The following is a 19,009-nucleotide window of genomic DNA, read 5'->3' on the forward strand; positions in this document are numbered from 1 at the left end:
TGTAAATCAGGAAAAAGATTAATTATAAATAGATAAATATCATTTCTTATTTTTTCTTATTTAATTAACTTTTGGTGAAGATTATTTGAAATGTCCACAGGAGACATTTGCATGGATGAGGTATATTGGAAAAGTAATGTTACAGATGTTACTTTCTAACATTACTGCTCATCTCCTAACTTAAAATTCTGTTAAAGTCATGTATAATATAACACTTGAATATGATGTGAACCTATCAGCAATAATATTTTTGCATTTAAAGTTTGAATTCTGCTTTCAAAAGAATTTAACAAAAGATACCAACTTAAAACTACCTAAATATTTGTTCCCCTGTGTTTTTAAAATTCTGTTTAAGTTTAAATAAAGGAGCTATGATTTATAGCCTATCAGACGTTAGAAGATAAAATCTGCTATCCTGATTTTAAAAATCATACATATAAAAATTCATTTGAAATGAAATGAAATCTGTTCTGTAACTAAAAGTTACTTATAATGCTTGGATTACATTGCTAGATCAGAAGAAAGGAAGGTATAGAAAAGTCTGTATGTATTTCTGTGTTCAATCTGCCTTATCATTTGAAACTTACATTTTTAAACATTTGAAAGCAAGATAATATTTAAGAATTTGAAAAGTATTAAGGACATTTTTCTCTATTAAAAATTTCTCTTTAGAGATTGCTTTTAGGGCCAATTTACAAGACCCACAACTAAATTGTTTTTTTTTTTGTTTTTTTTTTGGTTTATACGTATACCCTAATCTTTGCATTCCTCTTTCCCTCTACCCCGTCCTTCAATTGACTAGGTGATCAAAGTTTATCTCTTTTTGTTTCTGATAGAACCGACTGTTTCTGGAAAAGGTAAACATCTATTCTCCAAAGGGCAGTGACTTTCTACCTGTGAAAATAAAAAGTAAACTTCAGAAGAAAATTCTGAAAGAGGAATTTAGAGATGTTCCAAATAAAGGCAATATAGTTTCACTGGAACTGAAATGCTGCCTTCCAATTCTACTACAGAAGGCAGAGTGGCACATGTGGCACCTGGTCAGGATGGACTCACTAAAGGATTTAACCCAGACTTCTGATCAACAAATATTGCTGCTACATTAACTGATTCGCAACAAAGAAAGAAAATATCATCCAGTTGATTTTATTATTTAAATATGGGCTCAAATCTTAAATCTGACAAACTAATAAATAAATATGTCTGAAAAGTAAATAGTAAATGGTGAACTGGTATGGCTGAGGCATTTGTACTGAACTCATGCTGCTTCCTGGAGATCACTGCATTCTTTTCTGTGCTCAGTAATCTACTTAAACTATGTCAGAGATTCGCCCGAGACTTACTTTCCTGTCCTTTCTTGCTCATATTATTTCTTTATTTAGAAAATCAGAACATCTGTTTGTTTTTAGGGTTCAAGCACCTCTTCTCATCTCTATAATGTCTCCAAATGTCTCAGAGGATCCCTAACACTATCTGTGTTTCTTGCACATTATGGTATAATTTATCTGTGTCTAGAGATCTGAAGTCAGGCAAAGTAGTTAAGGGCACTCTTTCTTCTTCCTCATATATCTTGAGACACAGTTCTCTGCTCTTGTGGTTTGTCTGACCCTTTTGAGTTCCTGTTATGCTTCCATTTGCACCAGAAGACAATGGAAATCAAGTGAAATTAAATATAAAATGTCAGAACTAGAAACGCTATTAGATCAAGTTTAGATAAATAAATGAGAGGGATTTAATCTGCTTTGTTCCTTACTAAGACATGTACATGGGGCTGTATCCAAGATAAAGCTATGAAACACTTGAAACACTAACTCCCCTTGTACTGAGTCTATACTTATGTGCAACAGACTTTTGATAGTAATTTGGCTTTCTGTGTAGATCCACCTATAGATAAAAAAAATATACTTACCGGAAGATCCAAGACCCAGTTATAAGTTAATAGATGAACTTCTAATTTATACCTCAGAGCTTGTTAGTGGATGTCTATCTGGGGGTCGGAGAGAGGGAGAGATTGATCCACTGTCATTATGTTGCTAAATCAGGTTCCTGAGATATAGCCCTTGGAACATGGAGATCACACCAGGGTACTGCCCCTTCAAAGCCTCTTTGGGCACCTAGCAACCCTTCTCCATGGTGTACTTTGACTCCATCTTGTTACTAGTTGTCCACAAATGCCTGTTCTGTGAGATGGTCCACCTCTTGGTTTGTAAGGCCAGACAGACATAAGTACAGCTACTTCTCGAGAGGCTGTTACTGACCACAAAACACTGTTTTGTTTTGTTTTGTTTTGTTTTGAGACAGAGTCTCACTCTGTTGCCCAGGTTGGAGTGCAGTGGTACGATCTTGGCTCACTGCAACCTCTGCCTTCTGGGTTCAAGCAGTTCTCCTGCCTCAGCCTCTGAGTAGCTGGGATTACAGGCGCCCACCACCATGGCCAGCTAATTTTTTTTTTTTTTTTTTTTTAGGACAGATGGGGTTTCACCATGTTGGTCAGGCTGGTCTTGAACTCCTGACCTCAAGTGATCCAACTGCCTCAGCCTCCCAAAGTGCTGAGATTACAGGTATGAGCCACCGCGCTCGGTTGGTCTTTTCTTCCTAAAGGCAAAACCCAGAATCTTTCCACCTGTTAACACCTATAAATCTTCTGAAATACTCCTTGGAACAAAGACTGCTGTTTCTTCTTTAAACGTATGACATGAAAATCCATTTTTACAACCATGCAGTGAAATATGCAGCTATGTGGAAAGCTTCAAGGATAAAGAATGATTACAATAGACTTCATTCAAAACTTTTTAGGGATTCTTCAAATAATGATATCTAATTGGAGAGTCTGATACATGTTCCAAGGCTGAATCCTAGGCCTTTATAGCAACCAGAAAAAAAAAAAAAAAGGATTGAAAATGCCTAAAAGCTCTAACACCCACTTTAAAAAATGCTTTGAAATTATAATTATTGAAAAAATACTATTTGGAACTATATCATGATTAAGAAAGCATCAGAAAGTAAAGTAGCTTGGCAATTTTGAGTTACTCTCCAACTAAAAAAATCTGTTTAATGGACTTTGAAATGATTTTGTATTTGTGTTTAAAAAATATGCATCTCTATCCAGGTTGACAGCTTAAGTACCAGGCTCTAGCCAAACAAAATCTGAAGTGACTAAGGCATTGCTTCTTAAATAAGAGCAAATTGGAACTGCCATTTCAAATCACTACCATGTCTTCTGGCAAGACTAGATTAGCACTCACACTCACATCTGATGAGGGAGTCACCTTAAGATTGCAAACAGCCAATTTGGATTACCCAGCAAGGGCATGTTAAAACCAGCAAAGGGTTGCCAGGCCTCTGTTCTTTGGCCAGCCTATATAGAATGGAGAATTTTGTAGAGGTGATGTGTTCAACACTTGGATACTTTTAAGAAGACAGCTTGAGTCTAGTTTCTTTGGTCCCTAGGCCAGCTCAAAATAACCAGGCACATGCCCTTGCTGACCTCTAAAGGCAGGTCACTCTTAAAGTAAGAGTCTTACTGGCTCTTGCTTGACATCTCTTCTTTGTTTCATTCTGCTACCTGACTTTGGTTCTGCTTCTGGCCCTTTGGAATTGGTGTTTGAACTTGGTCTCTATTCTTTAGGCCCTGGATTTTCCTAACAGATTCCAATTGGGTTTATCCTGCTGGCTGTCTATGAGCTAGGCTACCCTACTTCTTGCCCTTATGAGGCTAACTTCCAGCATAGTCCACTTGGCTGACTGGTTCTTCTCTGTGTCTGCAAGAGTATATGTGAGTGTTTGGTGGAGAGGGGAATAGGATGTATGCTCAATTTGAATAATCACTCACTAAAATGAGAGAGAGAGAGAGAGAGAGATCTAAACATGGGGAGTAGAAAGTAATACAATTGCTTCTCCTTATTGACTATCCTTAGGTTTGAAGTAAATTCTTAATTAGGTATTTAGTTCCCTCCCAAGTATTTTATCACAGGCCTCAGATTCTGCTGCCACCTGGTGCTAAAATGTTCTAGGTAGTAATGACTAAATAGTTTGACAAACTCCAAGAAGTATCACCTAGATTCAGAGATAACATACTAATTAGGAGGCTGGATATTTAACATAGTAAGTAAAAGATATAACATAAAAAAAAAACAAGAATAGCTTAGTGTAATACATAATGAATATGTTATACTTATAAACAGATATATAAGATGTAATAATAGTAGATTACTATATAGTTCTGAGCTATCACTATCTCTTAGAAGTATGGTCCATGTCAGGGCCAGGTGCAGTGGCTCAGGCCTATAAGATCCCAGCCCTTTGGGAGGCCGAGGCAGGCGGATCACCTGAGGTCAGGAGTTCAAGACCAGCCTGGCCAACATGGCAAAACCCCGTCTCTAAAAAAATATATATATATATATGTATATATATATATATGTGTGTGTGTGTGTGTGTGTATATGTATGTACGTATATATATACACACTGTACACACACACACAAAATAAATTAGCTGGGCATGGTGGCGCACACCTGTAGTCCCAGCTACTTGGGAGGCTGAGGTAACAGAAACGCTTGAACCCAGGAGGTGGAGGTTGCAGTGAGCTGAGATCGTGCCACTGTACTCCAGCCTGGGCAACAGAGTGAGACTCTGTTTCAAAAAAAGAAAAAGAAAGAAATAAAAGAAGTATGGTCTATGTCTAATCCCCATTTGAGCTGTCACTTCCAAATATGACAGAATGCTTAGTGTTAATACACATTAACAGCAAATAATTTCACGTAATGGCCTCCCTAACTGAAAAAAGTTTTCTGCCAGCTTCTAAATTAAGATTGGTTAATTTTGCCCAAGGTTTATTTATATTTCACAGAAATTATTTTTTTCCTTTGTGGAGTTTATTGATCTGCCATTTCTCCCCAGTCTTCATTTTGCCACCATTTTTCTCTATTGCTCCTCCAAGCAGGGTCTGTTTCCATTGCTTCTGGTTTTTCCAAAATTGTTTTGTTTCTATTCTTTAACTCTCTGTCCTGTGAGATTTTCATATTCCCGGTGATTACATATCATCCACCCAATCTTTCCCAGTGTAACTTTTACAGAAAGGCTGTCCTATTGGACTCCCAAATACAGCAATACCTTACTCATTTGGCTTTTGAGTCCCAACTATTGAGGGACATAAGAAGAATTTTTCCAAGGTTCAGGCAAAAGAGAAATTCACTAGGACCATTCATCTAAGACAGATAGTATTTTCCAGAGATGATCAAAAGAATAATTCCCACTCCACATGCTTTTTTTTTTTTTTTTTTTTTTTTACACAATATGACTTCTGTTCTGTTTTCATAGAGAAGTGGAATCTAAACTCTCTTCCCTAGAATCTGGGTGGGTTTGTGACTTTGGAAGAAGTGATGCTGTGTGACTTCACTTAGATGTGACTTAGGTTAGATGATAAAAAGTGATAAAGTTTCACCACCACCAAGCTGTGAGGAAAACCAAAGTAGCTCATACAGAGACACCACATGGAGAGGCCACTGTATTTTTTCCAGCTGACAGCTCAACTGAAGTCCCAGCCACAGCCAGCATCAACTGCAAAGACACCTCCAGATGACTGCAACCGCAGCCATCAAGTCATTCCCAGCCTTCAAGCCTTCCCAGCTGAGGCCCAGACATCAGAGAAGGTAAACAAGCCACCTCTGCTGTGCTCTGTTCACATTCCTGATCCACAGAAACCATGAGGACAATAAGATTGTTGTTTTATGCCACTAAGTGTTTAGAGTGGTTTGTTACATAGCAAGAACAATAGAAATGGTATCATATTTAGTATGTTCCTCACAAATTGTGAGCAAGTATCCCAAGATGGGTGCAGAGCCCAGCTTCCTTCTAGTTCATATGTAAGTTTCTTGTCATCCTGAGGCATTTTTTGAATAAAAAAATTAATTCAAGATGGATTAAAGACTTAAATGTTAGACCTAAAACCATAAAAACCCTAGAAGAAAACCTAGGCAATACCATTCAGGACATAGGCACGGGCAAGGACTTCATGTCTGAAACACCAAAAGCAATGGCAACAAAAGCCAAAATAGACAAATGGGATCTAATTAAACTAAAGAGCTTCTGCACACCAAAAGAAACTATCATCAGAGTGAACAGGCCACCTACAGAATGGGAGAAAATTTTTGCAATCTACTTATCTGACAAAGGGCTAATATCCAGAATCTACAAAGAACTCAAACAAATTTACAAGAAAAAAACGAACAACCCCATCAAAAAGTGGGTGAAGGATATGAACAGACACTTCTCAAAAGAAGACATTTATGCAGGCAACAGGCACATGAAAAAATGCTCATCATCACTGGCCATCAGAGAAATGCAAATCAAAACCACAATGAGATACCATCTCACACCAGTTAGAATGGCGATCATTAAAAAGTCAGGAAACAACAGGTGCTGGAGAGGTTGTGGAGAAATAGGAACACTTTTACACTGTTGGTGGGACTGTAAACTAGTTCAACCATTGTGGAAGACAGTGTGGCAATTCCTCAAGGATCTAGAACTAGAAATACCATTTGACCCAGCCATCCCATTACTGGATATATACCCAGAGGATTATAAATCATGCTGCTATAAAGACACATGCACACGTATGTTTATTGTGGCACTATTCACAATAGCAAAGACTTGGAACCAGCCCAAATGTCCATCAATGATAGACTGGATTAAGAAAATGTGGCACATATACACCATGGAATACTATGCAGCCATAAAAAATGATGAGTTCATGTCCTTTGTAGGGACATGGATGAAGCTGGAAACCATCATTCTCAGCAAACTTTCGCAAGGACAAAAAACGAAACACCGCATGTTCTCACTCATAGGTGGGAATTGAACAATGAGAACACTTGGGCACAGGAAGGGGAACATCACACACCGGGGCCTGTCGTGAGGTGGGGGAAGGGGGGAGGGGTAGCATTAGGAGATACACCTAATGTAAATGACGAGTTAATGGGTGCAGCACACCAACATGGCACATGTATACATATGTAACAAACCTGCATGTTGTGCACATGTACCCTAGAACTTAAAGTATAAAAAAAAAAAAAGGCAAAAGTGAAGCCGTTGTCATTACTGTCTTAAGGTTGCTGTAGTCAGATGTGGTGACGGACAGATTCAGAGGAGTCCAGTGGGTCCATCTTGTTCCTCTCCCATTTGCATTTAAACATGTCTTTTCCATCTTTAAAAATCTCTCCTTTAACCTCATGTCTCCTTCCATACTACCTTCTTTTCTTTCATGCTAACTGTGTCCGTTTTCATTTTTCTACTCTATCTTCTGCTATGGGTCTCTGCCACCTCCTTATCCCTAAAACTGTTCTCACTGTTCTTCCCACATACTCATTATTTCTGGATATCTATTACTATCATATGCTGATGGCTCTCAAGACTATATCTACTGGCAGGGCGCAGTGTCTCACACATGTTACCTCAGCACTTTGGGAGACCAAGCCGGTTGGATGGCTTGAACTCAGGAGTTTGAGACCAGCCTGGGCGACACAACGAAACCTCGTCTTTACTAAAAATTCAAAAATTAGCCAGGTAGTGGTGACATGCGCCTGTGGTCCCAGCTACTTAGAAGGCTGAGGCAGGAGGATTGCTTGAGCCCAGGAGTTTGAGACTGCAGTGAGCTGTGATTGTGCCACTGCACTCCAGCCTGTGCAACAGAGTGAGGCCCTGTCTTAAAAAAAAGAGAGAGAGAAAGAGAGAGAGAAAGAGAATATATCTACCCAGATGTCTCCTCTGAGTTTCATACTTTCATATCTAATGATCTCTACCTCTACCTGGGTGGCAGACAAGTGCTTAAACTCAGAATGTTCATAATTAAACTCATCATATTTCCAGTCAAAACTGTACCTTCTTCATATCTCAGCGAATAGCACCATCATCCACTCAGGTTTCCAAACCAGAAATCAGGTTCGAAAATTCCCATGTGTCTCCCTCCCACTGTCACTTTCCTAGTTGAGGTTTCCTTTATCTCTGGCCTGGAAGAATGCAGTAGTCATCCTGAAGTGAAGATCCCATTGTATAATACAATGAGAAGCTACCATACAAACATTATGGTTTATCTTTAGTACAGACCCATATTATTACATGGGTTATTGCCTACTCTGAGAATGTGGACAACAAATCCATTTTATGGGAATAGTTGCAACCAATAATGGTCTAAGAGGAACAAAAGGAAAACACATTTGCACAACAGTGGATATTTTCAGTGTGTTAGACCTGGTGGCAATGCTGTCCACTTCACAAATATTTATAATTTCCTACCATGCACTAGGAACTGTGCCTGCAGGAGAAGCTTCCAAGGCATTGATTCGCTGTGTACTTTTTTTCTGGGCCCAGCACTATGTGACATGCAGAGGATCCAAAAATGAAAAATTCATGGTCTCTATTCCTAAGGGACACTCAACTTTCTTCAGTCACTACCCATGTTGAATGATGTCCCAGATGGTCCCACCTAATGCTGAGGTCCTTCTATAGACAGTGTGGCAGTGAAGTTCCTTTTGTGGACTTTTATTTTTAGAGAGTAAATTAAATGCAGAGGGAGAAAAAGTTTCCCATTTCAAAGTCAATCTAGAGACACGTGGAGACTGTTGTCTAGATGCAAGGATTCTTTTCCAGTGACACACAGGAACCACCTCCTTGAGACCTGAATTAAATTGCGAGCAATTTCAGTAATGAATTCAGCCTTGGGCTCAGCCCATTCCCAGAACCTCTGGCTTAACTATGAGAAGAAAACCTATTTATTCTGGGACATCACCACTTTGGGAAAAATTCCTGGAAGCCATCAGAAAAGCAAAGGGAAGATCTTTCTCCGAGTCTCGTCTCTGAATTTCTGAGAAAGAAGCGTTTCATGTTTGGCCTGTCAAGTTGCTTTTAGTTTCAGCCCATGGATTTGCCCCTTATTTAATTATCTCTGAACTTAGGTGTCTCTGTCCATCCAAAGGCCTAGGTCACCTGTGGGAGACTAAGTCAACCTTTCTTGGGCCTTCCTCAGATACCGTCTTCCTCTGAGCACATTCTTCATATTATAAGTTACAAAATACAGTAAGAAAAATACTAATATGTATACAGTACTTTACATTTTACTAAACTCTTTTCAGGTGTTTTAGTTCACTTAATTCTAATAGCAACCAAGAAAGGTGCAGATATAAGGAATCTGAGCCTCAGAGAAAAGTAACCTGTCCATTTCATCATGCTACTGAGAATGAAAAAAAGAAAGTAACCTATTCATGATCACACAGCTATTGCATGAGAGACCTCACTAAGAACCAAGATATTGTAACTCCTATCTTCTTTCCACCTTTTCTCCCTATATCTATCCAGGGGCCAAAGTAATTTCTATATCTGATCTACTTCAAAATTATTATGAAAACTGAGTAAACTATGTGATACTGGGAGTCAAGGAATACTGATGTCTGTCCTGGGACTAGCTTGGTTGTGGGGACCCATTGAGGCCCCTATAAGCCAGGGTCCCAAGGGGACCTATGAAGAGCAAGGAAAGGCAAGGAAAGCTCCCCTGAGGCGGTGGTTCGCAAACTTGGCCACACATTGAAAAAATCCCAGGAGCTTTAAGCCTTGGTTTCAGCCCCAGAGATTCTGATTCAGTTCGAAAGTCTTGGGGGAAGCCTTTCCATTTAGACGTTTTAAAATCTCCCCAGGTGATACTATAATACTATGCAGCCAAGATTCACTAACATTGCCTGAGGGCACCCACGGTTTCCTTGTAGGGCTTGGGGACTCATTCTTTCTCTTTTCTATATGCTTATTACACTAGTTATATTTAGTCATTGAATAAAATCTAGAAAATACTGATTAATTTTTGGAGGGTAATCATAATTATTCCACAGAGAAATAAATTTTGTTAACAATTGACTGTATATCTTTCCAGGATTTGTCTACATACATACACATAAATAAATAATCCTATGCTTTTTATTTAATCAAAAATGATATATATACTGCTGTATAATATGCCTTTTATCTTTGACTTTTTTTTTCCATATCAACAAATTCAAATTAAGGCTATTTTCAAAGACTTCATAGTATTCCATTGTGTGATTGTACCTCACTGAACCTCTAATAACAAAGAGGAGTTTTCTTTTTATCCCCGTATCTGTTTCCCTTCCAAGGAGATGCTTGAAATCCTAGAATCTAGTAGGGAGGATCAGATTTTGTCAATCCTCTTGGCTTCTGCGCCATTTCAAATTTATCCGGAAGATTTACAGTTAATCAAACAATATACTAATTTGGGAAAATTGGTTTTTGGAGGAAAGTTTGGAAACTAGTATTAATACCCAAACCCTAATAATCTTAGAGAATGAAAGAAACTGAGGGTTCTACAGCTCTCAAAATTCCAACTTGTCTTCAGTTGTTTGAGGTCCTTTCTCAAAATTGTTTAAGTCTAGTCAGTTACCTGGGTAAGTTCATTAAGGGAGTCTATGACATAATGCTAAAGATAATAACAACAATTAGCACTTGCATAGCACTTTAAAGTGAATGATTCTAACATAAAACCAATATGAACTAACTACCGTTCATTAAGTATCCTTCTAGAGAATCAATGTGCCAGGCACTGAACTAGGCACTTAACATAGTCTTCTATTTGATATCTGCCATAAAGTCTATACACAGTGGTATTATTATTTCAGTTTTACAGATAAGACAGCTGAGGCTCAGTGAATTGCCTGAGCTCACTTATTAAAACTAGACTGTAAACATGTATTGTGTCATGGTTTTACACAGCATTATATCTCAGAATCTGGTTCAGTGCTTTGCACTGTGCCTAGGAGAAGGTAGGGACTCAATACATAATTGATGGATGAAGGAATAATTAAATCACTAGCTGTTTCTTTAATTCATATTGCCTCTGGGTGTTGCAGAGATGCTCTACCCAGAGAAGACTTGCTTCCTATTTCCATCCTCCAGCAATAATTCATATAGTAATGATTTGGTGGCTGATATGGTTTGACTCTGTGTCCCCATGCAAATCTCATCTTGAATTGTAATCCCCACATGTTGGGGGAGGAGCCTGGTAAGAGGTGATTGAATCATGGGGTGAACTTCCCCCTTGCTGTTCTCATAATAGTGAGTGAGTTCTTATGAGAGCTAGTTGTTTGAAGGTGTGTGGCACTTCCCCCTTCTCGCTCTCTCTCCAGCTCCGCCATGGTAAAGATGTGCTTGCTTCCCCTTTGCCTTCTGCCATGATTGTAAGTTTCCTGAGGCTTAACCATGCTTCCTGTGAAGCCTGCAGAACTGTAAGTCAATTAAACCTCTTTTCTTCATAAATTACCCAGTCTCAGATGATTCTTTATAGCAGTGTGAAAACAGACTAATACAGTGGTTTATGGAAACGTGCCTTCAGTCTTTACATTCTCTAGGGTAATGGTTCTCCAAATGTGGTCCCCTTCCCAACAAATTCATGGACTCCACTTCAGGCAACCAAATCAGAATCTCTGGTCACGAATATCAAGAAACTGTTTTAATAAGCTTTTCACATGTGATCCGAGCACTTTGGGAGACCGAGGTGGGCTGATCACAAGGTCACCATCCTGGCCAACATGGTGAAACCCCATCTCTACTAAAAATACAAAAATTAGCTGGGAGTGAGTGGTGCACGCCTGTAGTCCCAGCTACTTGGGAGGCTGAGGCAGGAGGATTGCTTGAACCCAGGAGGCAGAGGTTGCAGTGAGCTGAGATCGCAGCACTGCACCCCAGCCTGGCAATGGAGTGAGACTCCGTCTCAAAATAATTATAATAATAACAAGCTTTTCAGATGATTCCAATGAACATTAAAGATGAACATTGAAGTTTGAGGACTTAATAAATAAATGGCCTTTCTGTCCTGAGACTCATAGTAGTAGTTTAGCCTGGATGATTGGATGGAAGAGCCATTTACAGAGATTGGGGAAACAAATGGAAGAGCAAGTTTGGAAGGAGGTCATGAATTTGGGTCTGGTGTGTTTAATTTGAAGTACTTTTGGGATATTCAGGTGAAGGTATCTGGAGGCATCTGGAGCCTTGAGGTCTGGAGCTCAGAAGACAGGACTGAGTCGGAGATACAGATTTGGGAGTGGTAATTGGAGCCATGAATAAGACTGCTCAGGAGAATGGGAAGCATTAGTTTACCCTAGATAATAGCATTATTTTAAGAGAGTTGGGGAGGGGTCCTGAGAGAATGAAGAATCTGAGGACAGTCATTCTTCCTTGTGAGTGACTTGCATTGGAATGTTTGTCTCATCTTCTCCTCTGGATTATAAGCTCCTTAAAGGCAGGGACTGTGTAAACTTTAATAAGTCCTTCAAACAAAAGTACATTGCTGCACAGGCTGTGAATAATCAGTGAATTCCTTCCAGGATTCTGCTTTGCAGAAATCCAATGTGATCAGAGCCACCAGCAAGATGTTTTCCCAAAAATCACTTCTATCATTTCCCAATGGACAGTATGGCAGATTAAAAATAAGTGAATAAATAAAGGGTATCATGTGTAATCCACTGATATCTATGCTAATCACATTAATCAGAGTGAATTAATTATACCTGAAAACAGATGCAAAGTTAAATTCCTCAGAAAATCAATTCATTAAACTCATATTGGAATGCACAGTCAACAACCCCCATGTTTAGAAACTATCAGCATGATTTGTGGCAACTTCTGATTTACTAACGAAACTGCTTAAAACATTTTTAAAGGCAATTACAATTACTGTCTGGCATTTGATGGAAAGAAATCTTGTCAGCATTGTCCCTTGTGTGTCAACTGTCACAATTTTCTAAAAATTTTGAGGGGAAAAATAGGCAGGCTCTACTATTTGCTAGCCTCGATTAGGGTTAATTCAATGTGTGTCTGCAAATAATAGTGTTTAATGTAATCTCTCTAATTACAGATAAAACGCATTTTCAGTCATGCTCATCACTGACAGTATTTTGGGATAAGTTAAACTGACAGCTGCTTTCTGAAGGAAAGGAAAAAAACAAACCTTCCTTGGGGTTGTGTTGATTTTCTCTCTCTCTCTCCGCCCCACCCCCCTTTCTTTTACATTAAAGTTGAGAAAAAGATGAAACTTGACACTTTGGCTCTGGATACCAATTTTGGAAATTATGACATCATCTATTTCTTGGGAATTTGACATGTTTTCCTGCTCCTACTCCCATCAACGAATATCTAACTTGAATTCACTCAGCAAGCATTTTCTAAGGGTTTCCAGTGAACCAAATATTGTGCTAGGCAGTAAGGGAATCAAGAAGGAATGATTCTACCAAACCTGCCCCCTGCAATTGGCCCCATGAGTCAAGTCAAGCTTCCTCCTACACCAGACTTGATAGTCATAGAGCCCTTTTATTCTCAGTCCCTCCAGAGTGAAACTATTCAAGTCACAATATTTTCTGAAGGACCACAGCTGACTGGATCAGGGACTACCCAAGGACAGCTACTCCTCAGATTGTCCAGGCATCTGTAATGTGGCCTCGCATGACAGATTGAGCCAGATCAGTCAGATTTTCTTTCTCAGGAATAGAAATTGGAAAATACTGGATGAGGTGGTTAGGGGTGAAGGTGAAATTAGAAGGCAGTAAGAGAAAAACTACACAATAGAAAGAATTAAGACCTTGAGAGGGCAGGCATCATTGGGTCTATGAGACTATGAGGAAGCCGAAACACAGGGCCTAGTTTAAGGTTGAATGAATCAAAGGATGAATAAATAAACAAATAATTGTGACCTAAGATGTCTTTGGCTTTTTTTGGTAGCCTCAAAACATGAGTGATTCACACTGAGTCACTATCCTTGATACTCCTGACTATTTTTTCACCTATGCTGTAGATGAACCATGTTTCTTGCATACTGTGTGTCTCAGTTGGGATACAATTCAGCTTTGAGTAATGGAAAAACTCAAAATAACAGTGGTTTAACAAGGAGTTTATTTTTTTTCTCATGAAAAGCCTACTTACGTGCAATCCAGCTCAGATAGGGTTGCTCTGCTCCATAAAATCCTCAAGGCTGATTCCTTCCAACTTCCTTTGCTACAGTTCTTAGGAGGTACCCTTATCTCCATAGTCTAAAGTGGCATCCACGTTCCAGATAAAAGGATGGAGAGATGGATGAAGAAGAAGGGGTAGAAGTCACCAGCCATCACTTAAGATAGTTTCCTAGAACCTGGGAAAGTCTTATTCATGATGTTTGGGTGGAAATTTTGGAAAAGATCTGAATTCTACTTCCAGAGCAACACCAGAAGCAGAGATGACACCAGTGGTACAGAAAAAAAAAAATTGTTAATATCAAACAGAATTGGAAGCCTGAAGCCAGAGCTAATATAAAAGTTGGCAGAATTTACAGATATCTTGAGGAGGACTTTCAACCTCCCTCTCTGTGGAATAAAGTGTTTAAAACAATCCCTTCTGGATCCTAAGGAAAAGAGGCCCCAGCAACCTATGGGTTACAATATAAATGAGACATATTCCAAGACCAACCCTGCATCTAAGCCATCCTAAAATGTCACCTATCATGATACCACCGTTGACTCTCTCCAAGTTGAAATTTTCATATGTAGAGCCACTCTCTGGAGCCAGATAGTAGTGATGTTGTCACTAGAAGGCTACTGTCCAATGCCTTCTGGAAGACAGAGAGGCATATAAAACATAGTGCCCAGATTTCTAGCCCTCAAGATGGTAGAAATTACACCATTTCAGAAGTGGGGGAGCTGGAAAAGAAAGGAAAGGAAAGCTAGTTCTGAAAAGTGAGAGGTTGTTTTGAGTATATTGACTTTGTTCTGCAAAAAGTGAGATATAAAGCACAGTAAGATGCCATTTTATAACCACTGGATTCACAATAATAAAAAATTCTGGGCCAGGCATGGTGGCTTATGCCTGTAATCCCAGCACTTTGGGAGGCTGAGGCAGGTGGATCACCTGAGGTCGAGAGTTCAAGACCAGCCTGACCAACATGGTGAACCATCTCTACTAAAAATACAAAATTAGCTGGGCATAGTGTTGCATGCCTATAATCCCAGCTACTTGGGAGGCTGAGGCAGGAGAATCGCTTGAACCCGGGAGGTGGAAGTTGTGGTGAGCCGAGATCGTGGCATTGCGCTCCAGCCTAGGCAACAATTGTGAAACTCCGTCTCAAAAAAAAAAAAAAAAAATTCTGATGAATCCAACTCTTGAGGAAGATATAGAACAGTAGGAATTCTTATTGTTGGTGAGAGTGTAAATTGGTGCAATGCTTTTGAAGAAAATTAATATATCTAGTAAAGGAAACAACATGTATGCCACATATCCTACCAACTCTACTTCTTGGTTGGCCTACAGCTGTGGGTCTCAAACTTTGGTATGCATCATAATTACCTGGAGGGCTTCTAAAATGCAGATTGCTGGGCCCTCCCTCAGAGTTTCTGATTCAGTAACTTTGGAGTGGGGCCTGAGAATCTGCATTTAGTAAGGTCCCAGGTGATGCTGATACTGCTGATCCTAGGACTACACTTTGAAAACCCCCAGCCTAGGGAAATTATTTCCTGTGTTTATTAGGAGATGTATACACAAATTTCATAACATCATAGCTAGTAATAGCAAGAACCTGGAAACAACTTAAATATCCCTTGACAGGAAAACGAATAGAGAAATTATACTGTATTAAGAGAGGTACTACAGAGGAGAGAAAATTAATGAATTAGAGCATACAACATCATAGATAAAACAAGTTGCAAAAGAATATATGCTTTATGATACTAAATACAAAACTCAAAGACATGTAAATTTAAACAAGAAATTGTTTAGGAATATATACATATATAATGATAAACCAAAATTCAGAATGGTGGAGGGAAGAGGGAAATGGGATTGGGGAGGCACAGGGATTCCGATAGTTCTTGAGTTGGGTAGTAAGCTCAAATATGTTTGTTCTATTATTCTTTCACATGTATAAAATATGTAACAATTATTTTGTGCTTTAAAATCAGTTTCATAGAGTGTGGTGGCTCACGCTTGTAATCTCAACACTTTTGGAGGCCAAGACAGGTGAATCACTTGAGCCCAGGAGTTTGAGACCAACCTGGGCAACATGGTGAAACCCCTTCTCTAAAAAAAAAAAAAAAAATACAAAAATAAGGTGGGCGTGGTTGCTCGTGCCTGTAGTCCTAGCTACCTGAGAGGTTGAGATGTGAGGATTACTTGAGCTCAGAAGGTCAAGGCTGCAATGAGCCATGATTGCACCATTGCTCTCCAGCCTGGGTGACAGAGTGAGACCCTGTCTCAAAAATATAAAATAAAATCAATTTCACTTTTGTATGTATGAAATATTTCACTTTTTTCTTTTTAATCAGTTATATATTTTCAACTTCATATTCTTTTAGTTTCCCATAGAATCTTCACAATGTGGAAAGCAAAAATAAAAATATAAAGATGTATCTTTTCTTTTAAAATAAGGAAAAATCCCCTGAATATGTATATATGGACGAGGAAGCATGTAAGCAGCTATGTTAGGGTAGTGTGTGTGTGCGTGTGTGTGTGTGTGTATGTGTATTTATACTTAAAATACCTTTATGTGGTTCTGAGCAATTGATTAAAAACTGGAGAAAATCAGCAAAGGATGAAAGGGCTGGGGGGAAGAAACTACGGTTTTAGGAACAAAAGGTAGAAAGTGTATTTGTGGACATGTAAATTCAAAGGGCAAGATGGAGACCAGGCTGCCAGGAAGGGAATGGCTCTGAGATGAGCAAGAATTGCCTGCTTCTCTGCATTTGTTCCAGCATCTTTTCTCAGGGATAAAAAAGGCATATCTGGGGGGTGATGGCTTTGTGGGGTTTGTGAAAGTAACCAGAAGGAGACAGAGAGGTGGTTGTAGAGTCCAAAGGAGAACAACTTGGAAGATGTGGACTACAGAGCCTGAGTGGAAGTTTTAAATCACCTGGAAATTGGGAGGTTGGCTGGAAGCAGAAAAGAGTCATGAGGGGTTGAATGTTTGAAGCCCACTCTGAGGATAGGGAGTGTTTGTGTTTAGAGATGAAAGGACTAGAAAGGGATTCCAAAAGTGGAGCAGGGCCTCGTTATTACAAGGCTCAGTGGGACTGAGGCTGGTGACGGACAAGCTTTGAGTAATGTGGGGACAATGATGGGGACTGTTGAGTCAAGAAGTCTGAAGAATTCACAAGACGGGTGATACGTCTGGCAGACAGGAATGATGAAGCTGAGTCAGAGTTTTGGATGGTAGCTGCGTTGCTCGGGTAGAGTTCTCACCATTGCTGATGAGCAAGGAACTGAGATTAGAGGACCCCTGTGTTCTGGGAAGGAATGGGGGTCTAATCACAGCTCCATGAATGCAGCTGGGGGCAGTAGAGCCATATTGACCTGTGTTCAAATCCACTTACTAGCTGTGAGGTCCTGCTGCTAAATACTTAACCTCTTCTGGCCTCTTTCCCCATTTTCAGACAGATGATATCACCTCCTTCCTAGAAGTAGTAACCATTTAATGAGAGCATAGATGAAAGGGTTTACTAGAATATCTGGCACACACCATAGATTATTAATAAATGTTAGTGAGACAAAGCAGGGGTCCTTCTTAGGGGCCTAATAGGCCCCCCAAGCATGGAAATAAAGGAAAAATCTTGAATCTCTTCAAAGGAAATTCCAGGCACCCAGCTATCCCTGAGAAATAAATAAGCAATCCCATAAGCAAAAAAAAGAAAAAAAGGAATAGCATAAACAATAATCTCAAGCAAGTTATAGTCACAAGGTGTTTTAGTTCCTTCTAGAAACTAAAAGATAACACCGTAACATATGTTCTTGAGTTGTTTATTAGAAACCAAGACTCCCACTGATGAAAAAATGCTGGCCATTGTCAGGGAGACCTTAGATAAAGGGGACCTGAAGATTGAACACTGACCACCATTCTTTGTTCTAAATTTCTTCCTGTGGGACCTGGATAAGAGTCATACCCACAGGCCAAACATTAACCTTACTTTCTGCTGAACCCAAGTTTTTAGACAAAACCTTCTTTCCTTAACCAATTGCAAATCAAAGAATTTCTGAATCCACCCAATGACCTGTAAGCTCCCACTTCAAGATAGCTCATCTTTTCAGGCCAAACCAATGTATAACCTCCATGTTGGACTCACGATTTTGCCTGTAACTTCTGCTTTCCTGAAATGTACCCCTGCCTTCAAAAACCTTTGCTTGGAAGCTATCAGGGAATCAGGGTCTTAAGTGTTAATTGCCCGATCCCCTTGCTTGGCACCCTGCAATAAATGCCTCACTTTCTATCACTGCAAATCCCAGTGTCAGTGTTTGGCTTTTTCTGTGCACTGAGTGAGCAGATCAGAGTTTTGTTTAGTAACATTAGGTCTGTCTTCTCTTCCCCTCAAATCAAGTACCCTTAGAGGCCCAGCATGGGGATGGCCAGCATCACAGGAGCTAATCAGAGAAGGGGCTGATGATCCCTGAGCTCACTGATGGAGCCATGAAATGAGTCAGACAGAGACAGAAAAACTAAAACAGGAAGGACAGTGCACTTGCAATAAAAACCAAACAAAACAAGCATTGCCCATGTCAGTGTCACAGTGCAACTCAGAGACAACCCTGAGGAAGACTTTGCTGAAGCATTTCGTGAAGAATTTTGTACATGGTGAGGGATGGTAAATAATAGAAGGTGCAAAAACCTCTTTGAAACTGATGGGATTTTCAACGGGTTGGGCAAAGGATGGGCCTTCTTAGAGAAGAGCATTCAGAAAAGATGATGAACTACTTAAGCCTCTTAGATTTTAGTCCTTTCAGTTTTCAGCCTAGCCCTGGAACAATGGTTTATAAACAGCCTTGTTCATGGAGCAATCTCAGATGCCTCCTGAGGTAAAGAAATGGGAAGGCTCTGAAATCAGTCCCTAAGGCAAAAAAACCCCACATAAAATCAAGATTATTCTTGAAAAGCACTTGAATCACGCTTAAGCTCAAAAGTCAACAATTACTCAAAATAATGGAAAGCAGGATTTGAAAAGATATTTGC

The 19,009-nt window shown here is 39.5% G+C and overlaps 1 long non-coding RNA gene across 3 annotated transcripts in view; it reads left to right on the forward strand.

The window, feature by feature from the left end:
• The window catches only part of LOC134728530 (uncharacterized), a 56,415-nt gene that overhangs the window by 19,111 nt on the left and 18,295 nt on the right, over nt 1–19,009 (forward strand). The window contains exons 3-4 of one of the 3 annotated variants that reach the window (XR_010109021.1): nt 11,184–11,282; nt 12,911–18,792. The exons of 1 other annotated variant lie outside the window; for it this stretch is intronic. This is a non-coding gene — a long non-coding RNA (uncharacterized LOC134728530). Of the gene's footprint in view, nt 1–836; nt 5,286–11,183; nt 11,283–12,910; nt 18,793–19,009 lie in introns of those variants that run through there. One more of the 3 variants, XR_010109020.1, reaches the window with a different exon arrangement.

The sequence above is a fragment of the Pan paniscus genome, chromosome 11 (assembly GCF_029289425.2).
Source record: "Pan paniscus chromosome 11, NHGRI_mPanPan1-v2.0_pri, whole genome shotgun sequence".
Lineage (NCBI taxonomy): Eukaryota > Metazoa > Chordata > Mammalia > Primates > Hominidae > Pan > Pan paniscus.